The sequence below is a fragment of the Squalius cephalus genome, assembly GCF_949319135.1.
Source record: "Squalius cephalus genome assembly, chromosome: 13".
In the NCBI taxonomy this organism is placed as follows: Eukaryota; Metazoa; Chordata; class Actinopteri; order Cypriniformes; family Leuciscidae; genus Squalius; species Squalius cephalus.
The window spans coordinates 15,346,662-15,357,829 of record NC_137134.1 but is presented as its reverse complement, the minus strand read 5'-3'; positions in this window follow the sequence as shown (position 1 = coordinate 15,357,829).

Genomic DNA, 11,168 nt, shown 5'->3' with positions numbered 1-11,168 from the left:
AATCATTAGGGATAGTAAATTACAGAATTTTCCTTTTCCTTTAAGTGCCATTTCTGTCCTTTTTTGTGTTTAGTTGTTGTGTTTGTATTGACTTTTAAACATGAAACTGTAGCAAGCATTATTTCTCCTCACACTTAAGTGCAACAAGTAAAAATGCTTTTACTTCTTAATTAAAACAAATTCACTTTACATGTGTGAAGTCTCCGTCCTGCAATCATTTGACAAAGAAACACTTTGCAAGACTATAAACAACCGCAGCCATTTTTGACCTCAAATGAATTCCACACATTAACAAACAGACTAGTACTATATAAGGAGATGGATAACAAACGCTTTTAACAAAGCTGTTTTTTGACGTGCCAGTTTTCTAAAAATGTCCTCTAGTCATAATTCAGACTGCATGGGCCCCAAACACAGACAAACTAGGGTAAGGCTTCAAAGCCAGGTGGTTTTTTGTACATGTTGCTGAGCTGAACGCAGTTTATTCCAGACTATGAAAACGTACAAAACTGTACTATAGTACAATGATGGTATCATATGGTAATACGATGGTAAATACTAGGGAACTGAATAATGAAAAAAAAAATACAATAACAAAAATCTTTGTTTAGCAAAATTAGTTGCTTCAGCTTTTAACTGAATCTTCAATAACCTTTTAATTTAGAAATAAATATAAAAAAAAACCTATGTGCAAGGAGATTGTTTTTTTTTCTGTGAAAGCATGAAAGTGTTCAAGCCAAATGTGTCATTGTGGAATTGCATATTTATGAGCATTATCAGTGCAGTAAAGTTGTGTTAAGGGAAATGGAGCCAGTACTCTAATCCAAAGTGAGGAAAGGTCAATTGTCAAATTCTCCCCACTCTCAGCAGCCTCTTTTTTAGCCCTGCGCCTCAGATATTTGTGAACGTATGCAGTATGTGCGCTGAAGATGTCAGCGTCTAGCACATCCAAACATTTGAACTGGAAAGAGGAACAGCTTTACTCAGCATGAGGGGCTTCAAATATTTGAAACATTTTCAAAACCGCTTTCAAGTCCCATGCTTACTTTGGGATGCTTGTTGTTGCTCTCTTTAGTTGTGTGCAAAGCCAAGTCTTCTTTTTTTGGATGTTAAAATGTGTACTCTTTGGAAGAAAAATGTGACGTCTGTTGAGAAAATAAAATGGAAAAAACACTCTTCTGTGACTGTTATTCCCCGCTGAAACTTTATGCTTGTATTTTGTAACAGCATGACCACAAAGCTATAATTTAATCAAACTTTTTCTGAAGCTTTAAATTAATGCAAACATTTTGAGAATTTTGCAGGGATTATCTACAAATTGAACAAAATTAAGCTACAACATTCCTTATATATAAATATAGTGTTGTGTGTTTCTTCATTACATGGCTCTAAATGTTGAATCTGTTTTTGTGCAAGTGAAATGAGTAAATGCATGCTCACATTTAATCTAGAACTACAATACAATAATCATGTTCACACAGCGCACTTACAACACACTTAAGCACTTTCACACTGAGCGCGACATGATAAAGCTAAGTGAAAAGCAGACGAACGGAGCTTTCACACTAAATGGAAACCGATTACTGGTTACTTGAAAAAAGTAATCTGATTACATAACTCTGTACATGACTTATTACTTGTAATGCGTTACCACCAACATAAGTGGGATAATGTACAAAGTCCTAATCATCCTGTCAGGGGTTGTTTTGTCTTAATGACTGGCAAAGCAAATGAACAAGAGGGGAAAAAAAAGCTAATAGCCTCTACTCTTAAGTCTTGTTTTGTTAATCATTCCTGAAAATGAAGGAATGGAGAAATTGAATCGACACTCCTTCAGAATAGAGCTCCTTTCAGAAATGCAGTATTTGTATTTTTTGTGTCAGAAGGACCATGTTTCAATTAGACTGGGCTTATATGAGGACTTTAGCGAGAGCTCTAACTCCAGAGAATAAATCGAATCCAAAACCAAGAGTTTGAGATGAAATGAAGACAAAGACAATAATGTTTCTGGAGCAGAACATGCAGTTCATTCGTAGCACATTTGTGTGGATGTCTGTCACAGAACACAGAAACTGTCCCAATGGACGCTATACAAAAGGAGCCTTAAATCACTTATGAACTAAACGCAGCAGCACGTCTAATGTGGTTCCCATTATAGAGCGCTCAGTGGGGGAAACGGGAAAAGACGAAGAGGAATTTTATTTATTTAAAAAAAGCTGGCGTTGATAATACAGGGTCAGGGTTGCAGGGGTTCATAACGAGGAGGAAGGTAGAAAAAAGGAGGTGGATGGAGTGTAAAGAGGGAGGTGGGGGATGGCTGTAACTTGAGTTGAGACTGATGGTTGGGTCTGATAATGGCTCAAACGGGCCCCTCGGTCAGCGGCCCCCTCCTGCACTCATACACAGGTCAGCGCTGGCAGATATACAGCACCACATCAAACTCCTCACTTCTCAGAACAGATCTGAGGTTGGAGGGGGAAAGAGTGAGGAAGATGAAAACGGCAAATAAAAAGAGAATGAATCAGGTTACGTGGACCGTTCACTTTAAAGACAGATAAGATAAAGTGGACTTAAATGCTAAATTGGCGGTGACTATCACACAGCCGTTACGAATGGTTACAAACATTAATGGTTACGAAGTAAGTTTGAAACAAAATGTAGTACCTATACAGTATGCGATTTCTGACAAGTATGATTTTCAGGCGGAGTGTAGTTACTAAAGGTAAAACCATTATAATTTTTTTTTTTAAATTCAGTACATGAAATAAAATAAACATTAAACAAAATGATTTTTTTTTTTTTTTTTTTTTTTTTACTTTTTCAGCTATTTATAAATAAATATCATAAGTAAATATTTATTTCAGATCATTTTCTCATTTCTGTTTGGTTTAAATTGAAGTACTAAAATAACTAATAGAAAAACTTAATAAAAACTATATAGGGATATCATTTTTTAAACAAAAACTAAAATTACAAAAACACAACAAAAACAAAAATTGTAGATAAAATACAAAAATAAAACAAAATTCAAAATGTTAAATACTATAATAGTATTTCGATTATACTGAAATAAATTAAACATTAAATGAAATGGGGAAAAAAAAGACTTCATTTCAGCTACATTTCTCATTTTCTTTTAAATTATCTTTAAGTACTAAAATAACAAAACTTAAAACTATATGGACAAAAAAAAAAACTAATAGAAATAATAAAAACAACAAAAATACTCAATTTTTAACAAAAATTTTAGAAAATATAAGAAATTCGTATTAATGTAAACAGACCCTAAAATAACACTTTATTAAGTGGTAAAAATGTTATTGTAATTCTTGGAATATCTTTCTATATTTATATTGTATTTTTTTTTTTTTCAAATGCGATCGAGCATCATTTCTCCACAAAGGTGTCGTGAAACATTCAATAAGCAACGCAATATCATTTTGCAGAAATGTCCCCACAGGCTTGTTTTTCCAATGAGCCTGTGTTGGTTATAGTTGTGGGTGTGGATTTTCCTATTCTTATTGGATTAGAATGGTTATTAAAACTTTATAGTTATCGTTATTTATTGTGAAAAGAGTAAAAACTTGGCAATAGGCCATACCTCCAAAAGGATGATTTAGACAAGCTGTTTCAACTAACAGGGCTGTGCGCAGCTGTTATGGTTATGGATTAAGATAACAAAGGCTTAGTCAAGCTTAGTCCAGCAGCGCTTCTATAAGAGATGACAGCTCTGAACAGGCCAGGACTTCAACACGCAAAGATGATTAGATTTAATGAAATATATTACTAATTCAGTGTCACATGATCCTTCAGAAATCATTCTAATATGCTGCAAGAAACATTTCTGTATACACACTACCTGACCAGAAAGACTCTGAAACACACATTACCGCCTCAGGGCTAGTACCCCCTTCGCTGCCCACGTCTGACCTTTAACCTCCTGGAATAAGGTGCGCTGCTGAGGCATGTCAGGGACCTTCTCATGCTCGCGTGCACACAAGCGAGGGAATGTGCTGTTTTTAGTCACAAGACTTCTTGTGGGACCACAAGACTTTCCATCTATAGTAGCTCCATAGGCCTGTGGGCTTCTTTATACAGGCTTCAATTTAACTACAAAATGGCCACCCACAAAATAAACCCCCTTTTATGGGCGCTAGTCATGAGCAATATAACGCAGGTTAAGACATGCCCGGGGCCGTGTGTGTGAGGGGAGGACATGGAGCGCTGTTAGTGTCGTGGTATGCCAATGACAAACACTCACTGACAAGTAGATGCCTGCCACATGATGGAAACAGCTACTAGATGTAAAACAGACTGGAGATTTTCTTGAATTTACTAAAATGACATGCGTGTCTTGGAAGCTTCAGTAAAACATGAATTGAAAATGACACAGCATTCAGTAATGTCAGCTTTTTGAAGGAAAAAAAAAAGTCAAGAAAAGCACTGGTAAAAGAAAAGCACATTTAAAATCTTAGTCTTAGGTTTTGGACAGTGTTGTTTTAGTATTATTTATATACTATTATAGTATTTATTCATATTTTACTTTAAGTTTCAGTAATTATATGAGCTTTTGTCTTTCTTTCTTTTTTTATATATATATTTCTGTTTAGCTTCAATTTATTTTTATTTGAGTTTTAGTAATGTAAATACTTCAACTTCAACTTATTTTTAGTTATTTTTAGTTAAGGCAACATTTAAAATTGTATTATCTGACATTATTGTTTATTTATTACATTTATTATTTATTTATATATTATTTATTACATGCAATAGATACAAATATAAACATTTATATTGTGTAACATAATAACACTTTTAAAAATGAAATTAATGTAAATATATTATAAATATAATACTATAAATACATGAATGAATGCATGAATAAATTAACGAATTAATGTAGGAGTGAATGAATGAATGAATGAATGAATGCATGCATGCATGAATGAATGCATAAATAAATGAATGAGTGAATGAATGAATGCATGAATAAATGAATGAATGTGTGAATGAGTGAGTGAATGAATGCATGAATAAATGAATGAATGTAGGAGTGAATGAATGAATGAATGAATGCATGCATGCATGCATGCATGCATGAATGAATGCATAAATAAATGAATGAGTGAATGAATGCATGAATAAATTAATGAATGCGTGAATGAGTGAGTGAATGAATGCATGAATGAATGCATGAATAAATTAATGAATGTAGGAGTGAATGAATGAATGAATGCATGCATGCATGAATGAATGCATGAGTGAATGAATGCATGAATAAATGAATGAGTGAATGAATGCATGAATAAATGAATGAATGCGTGAATGAGTGAGTGAATGAATGCATGAATGAATGCATGAATAAATTAATGTAGGAGTAAATGAATGCATGAATAAATTAATGAATTAATGAATTAATGTAGGAGTGAATGAATGAATGAATGAATGCACGAGTGAATGAATTCATGAATGAGTGAATGCATGAGTGAATGAATGACTGCATGAATGAGTGAATGAATGAATGACTGCATGAGTGAATGAATGAGTGAATGAATGACTGCATGAGTGAATGAATGACTGCATGAGTGAATGAATGATTGCATGAATGACTGAATGAGTGAGTGAGTGAGTGAGTGAGTGAGTGAGTGAGTGAGTGAATGACTTCATGAGAGCATGAATAAATACATGAGTGAATGAATGAATGACTGCATGAGTGAATGAATGAGTGAATGAATGACTGCATGAGTGAATGAATGACTGCATGAGTGAATGAATGATTGCATGAATGATGCATGAGTGAGTGAGTGAGTGAGTGAGTGAGTGAGTGAGTGAGTGAGTGAGTGAGTGAATGACTTCATGAGAGCATGAATAAATACATGAGTGAATGAATGAATGAATAATTGCAAAAATAAAAACACATTTCAGAAAAATACAATTTGAGCATTCTTTAGTGGTGGGGCCAGTGAAATGTTAGGAGGACAAGTACAATTCTGAACTGAGTCTTGTTTAAGAGTTTGAATTTGTATGTGCTATATGAGCACCAGGGCTGCCTGATAGAAAAAACTCACAGAATCAACCCTTTTCTTTGCTGTATTTTCACTTTCCTGTCGTTTTACTGTTAAAACGGCTGTCAGTCCACCTGTTGTAAACCTTGATTTCATTTCTACAAGTGACATTCATTCCTAAAGTAAGTAAGTAAGTTCCAGGTCAAGGTCAGCTATTTCCCACATACCCCGTCCTCTCCTTCTGTGCAGGTGTTGGGAGTCACAACTTCAAGGTGCATAACACAAATAAAATCACAATACAAACTCGCCATGGCCTTGAAAGTGTCCATATTTTTGTGTATCACATGAAGGGCCAGATATCCTCACAATTACCCATCTGTCCACAGTCTTCTCTGCTGAACAAAAAGGCTCCTTTCCCTGTGAGACAGAGGTAGAGTGTGCGTAATATGTGTGTGTGTGTGTGTGTGTGTGTGTGTGTGTGTGTGTGTGTGTGTGTGTGTTATTGGACTAATACTACACTAGATGACACACAAAGGATAGTATTATTGAAAAAAAAAAAAAAAATGTTGGTGTTTTACCGACACTAGTGTTTATCTCAGCCCGGTCTCACCCCAAAACGTCACATACTGACGCGTCTTGACCATACGGCAACATACGACGAAAAGGGTACCCCTAAAACGTCCATATGAGACGAAGACATAAGCGCACCAGCAGCGCCTCTTAGCGGTACCCTAACACATACCTAAACCTACCCATAACCCAAAACGTCACATATGGACGTTTTAGGGGTACCCTTTTCGTCGTATGTTGCCGTATGGTCAAGACGCGTCAGTATGTGACGTTTTGGGGTGAGACTGTGTTATTTATCTCAGCTGGAAACTGCAGTGAATTTTATGTATTGGTGCATTTTTGGTAAAAAAAATTACAATTAGGGACAGTAGAGGCAAGTGTTTCAAGTGAGCCTATGTTGACTAACTCTTTTAGGAGCATAGAGTGATCAAGTCAAGCCTGAGTTTGATTCTGAGTTCTCACATTGCGAAATAGAAATTTAAAGAGTTCTGGTCGAACATTCACAGGGGTCTCTGGGAGAAAAAAAGCAGAAAGGAAAGATGCTTGGGCATATCCCGCAGTCCACAATTTGGTTTTCTCTCCAGGGAAAGCTCAAGTACACGAGGAGGAAGCTGCCAAACGTGCAAACTCTTCACGAGCGCCTCACACTACACGGGTCATAATGAAAACCATCCGTATGACTTTCTGTAGAACTCAAGACCAGAATGACTTTACACAAAAGCTCTTTATCTATCGAAGTTCATGAGTTTCTGCACCGTGAACTCAGACTACCACGCGTCCTTCCTAAGATAAGAATGAATCACTGAGCCTAAAACAGATGTTTGGTGAACCTCACAGATTGGTAAAGTAGTTCCGATGGAATGGCAATGATTGTGAAAAAGATTCAGACTAAGATTAGCCATGCTTCAGGATCAAATAACTTGAGTAAACAAGAATGTGATCGAGATCCTGCATTGGTGTCCAAGTTCACATTTCCACAGCCTCTGTCAGTGAACTGAATAGAGTAACCTGAGGCATTTTAGGTGTAACAAGTCCACATATTATGTTTCCCGGCAGCGTGTCTCAGTCTGTACAAGCGTACAGTCCATGCCTAAATGATTGCCTTTGGTGAAACATTTTTTTTCCCTGAGCAGTTCTTGGTCAGAAAATTCTGCAAAGGGAAGCAGACTTTATGCCAATAGTGCCAATACAAGATCACAACAGCATCCTGACAGTGCAGGATGGAAGGAAGAGGATGAGGGCAACAGCCACAGTCTTTCCAGAGTGGGAGAATGTGAGCAACAGGCCGGTTTGCCAAGACTGACTCAGCCCCTCTCTTTCTCTCGCTCACACACTCCTCCTGTGTGATCTATAAATCCTGTCACGGTTGTGCCGCAGATGGAGTGTTTTATTAGAGACTAACTAAATCCAGGGATGAAATCAGTCATGGGGCCTGAAAGTGAAAGATGTTCCTGGGTAAATCTCACGAAAACAAGGAAGGGAGATGCACTTAATTGTCTCTGCAACAAATTTTAATGGTTTCACTTTAAGCAAAATTTTATTTCCTACTTTAATTGATGTTTTAATCAAGTCAAGTCGACCTTTATTTCTATAGCGCTTTATACAATACAGATGGTTTCAAAGCAGCTTCACAATAATAAACAGATCATGATCAGTGATACAAACTTATGAAACAAAGTTGAACGTTTTAATAGTGAAACATGACCCGGGCATGTTTTTGGCGAGTTTCGTGACCTTCACCCATTTTGATTGTCAAAAGTTCAGTTCAATCCAGGGTTCTCAAGTTTTATCAAAAGCTTAGAGTGAGATCACATGCGGTTAGGGGAGGAGCCCTAATGGAGCCCCGCCCCCACCCGTCCCCCAATTTTACCCATTGTTCATAATTAACCAGCACAAATTGAAATGATAACAATTGGTAAATCTGATAAATGACAGAGCAATTCATCACATCAAATATACTCTTTAATGTTATATTTGAATATTATATTCAAAATTACAAATATACAAAAATATAACAAATTGCTCCTAACAGTTTGTCTAGTCCAGGGGTGTCAACTCACTTCCTGGAGGGCCACAGCCCTGCAGATTTTAGCTTCAACCCTAATTAAACACACCTGATCAGCTAATCAAGTCCTTCAGGCTTATTTGAAAACTGCAGGTGTGTGTGTGTGTGTGTGTGTGTGTGTGTGTGTGTGTGTGTGTGTGTGTGTGTGTGTGTTGAAGCAGGGTTGGAACAAAACTCTGTAGGACAGTGGCCCTCCAGGAACTGAGTTTGACATGTGGTCTAGTCGAAATGGTATAATGATTTATTGTGTGGTGGGACATTGTGAACAAATGACATATTAGAGTATAAGGTGTGTGTGTGTGTGTGTGTGTGTGTGTGTACACAAGAGTACACACTCCAGCTTATGAAATGTGTTTTGTGTTGTAACTTAAGTGTTTGTTGCACATTTTGATGCCTTGATAACAGGAGTAGGGGGCTCCCACTTGAAGCACTGTGGCTCGATGCCAGACATTTAAATTAAAATATTACCCAGAGCACTCTGCTTTAATACATGTAGCCTTAATGTAACTAGAAAGACTATTAATACAGTATAATATATCATTTAAAATAAAATGATGAAATACATCTTCATTCCTTCCCATAACTTACCCACTAACATTTCCCTTAGTTTCAGATAACGTAAGCAACCCAAACTGAGCCAAAGCTTCTGGCCTGGTTGCACAGTAGTTGTAGAGTTTTTGACTGCATCAATAATAATGTATACGATGGGCTATATATTAAATGTTCTAGCCTAAAAATGTTAGAAAAGCTTTCTTCCAACTTACCTTCTTCATCACGACGTGTGTTCGCGCGATGTTGTTGTTACCTAGTAACGAACGTACGGTGGCCGAGAATGTTCCGTCAACTTCCGTGTGTTCGCGCATCTATGTTGCCTAGTATAGAACGCAATCTGGCCGAGATACGTGCTGGCGGCAGGAAACTTCACTTTGTGTGCCTGCGCCTCGTATACAACGTTATATATAAAGCTTGCAGAACAACTTGGTTGGCATTGCCTTTTCAGCGTGAGAAATACACGGTGTGGCGTGTGAGTGCGTGAACTGGTTGAATTGCATGTGTCTCACGGCCAATGCGTGAGACTTGAGAACCCTGGTTCAATCATTGCAACTCTCGAAATAGTTTTAGCATGTTATTGAATATATGGCAGTGTTAATGTATTTTGTCTTGGTGGACTAGATCTGCTACGCTGCTGCTGCATAAATAGATAAATAAATCCTGTAGCAGATCTAGGCAGGTGGAGCTGGGGGAGGTGGAGGGGTTCGGAGGAACTCTGATAGCGCACTGCAGGACATTTTACAGCAAACACTGAACCAGATTATTTAAATGTTGAGCAAGCAATCTCATTGGCTGCAGGATCAAAAGCAAAGGGAGATATTTTCTTTTAAAGAAATTGCTTTTTAAGGACTACAACAAACGGCTGGTAGGGACTACACGACATTCCGCCCGGATTAGTGACATCACTAACCCTAAAATTTACATATTTTGAGCTAAAACTTCACATACACACTTTGGGGGGATCAAATACTTATTTTACATCTTGTGAAAGGGGCATTATACCACCCCTTTAAGGGGATTTCTGTAAAACTAGTAATTTTTTTCCATTTACAATCGTAGCTCCTTTAAATTTAGGTGTGCCAAGTTATGTCTGAAATCCAATACATGAAAAGTTTAGTAACTTTAAGATGTTATTTTTGAGTTGTAACATGTTTTCTGCATGTTTCGTGAGATTTGCCCATTTTGATTGTCAAAATTAAGACTGTATATCTCCACAGTTGACTTTGACCTAAAAGTGCACTTTGATTCTCCCCCACACGCCAAGCATAAACTCCATTCAACAGCCTGCAGAGCTTCCCATCTGTCTTTCATAGCAAAATTGCACTGCAGCACTCAATGCGAGAGACGGACGGGTGATAAACAAGGGCGAAGGAGAGAAAAGCAAAGAGAATGGGAGGCGGCATGACGGATGTGTCATATACAGTGCCAGAGATTGTTAGTGAGAAACTCCAGATGTCTGCGTTTGATTGCAGTCTATATGAAATGAGGTTCAATTACACCTGAGAGAGAGACATATACACACAAACCCAGAGGTCAGTGAACAGATGCCTCTAACCTTTGACCCTAAACCAAACAAGCGTCGTGAGGGACCACCACAGGCGTTCATGCCTACAGCCCACCTACACATCACACACGGTGGAGCCATGTTACACATCGCAGTGACTTCTTGCAATGGCGGAGGGAGAATAATTAGGTTGATGAAATTCAAAACGGCTGCTTGGACTGGAGACATGCTTCATCTACAGTGGAGAATGTTCTGGCGAAGTGTGTAACTAACAGCGTTGCTCCAAAACACAATCACAATCTTATGCCTCTGTTAAAAGAACAGGTCATTTATTCACCATCATGTTGTTCAAAACCTGTTTGAATTTTTCCCTCTGTGGAACACAAAATAATATATTTTGAGCTTTTTTTCCAATTAAATTCAATGCAACGAAATTCAGTGTTGTTTTTTGGACCCCATTGACTTCCATTTT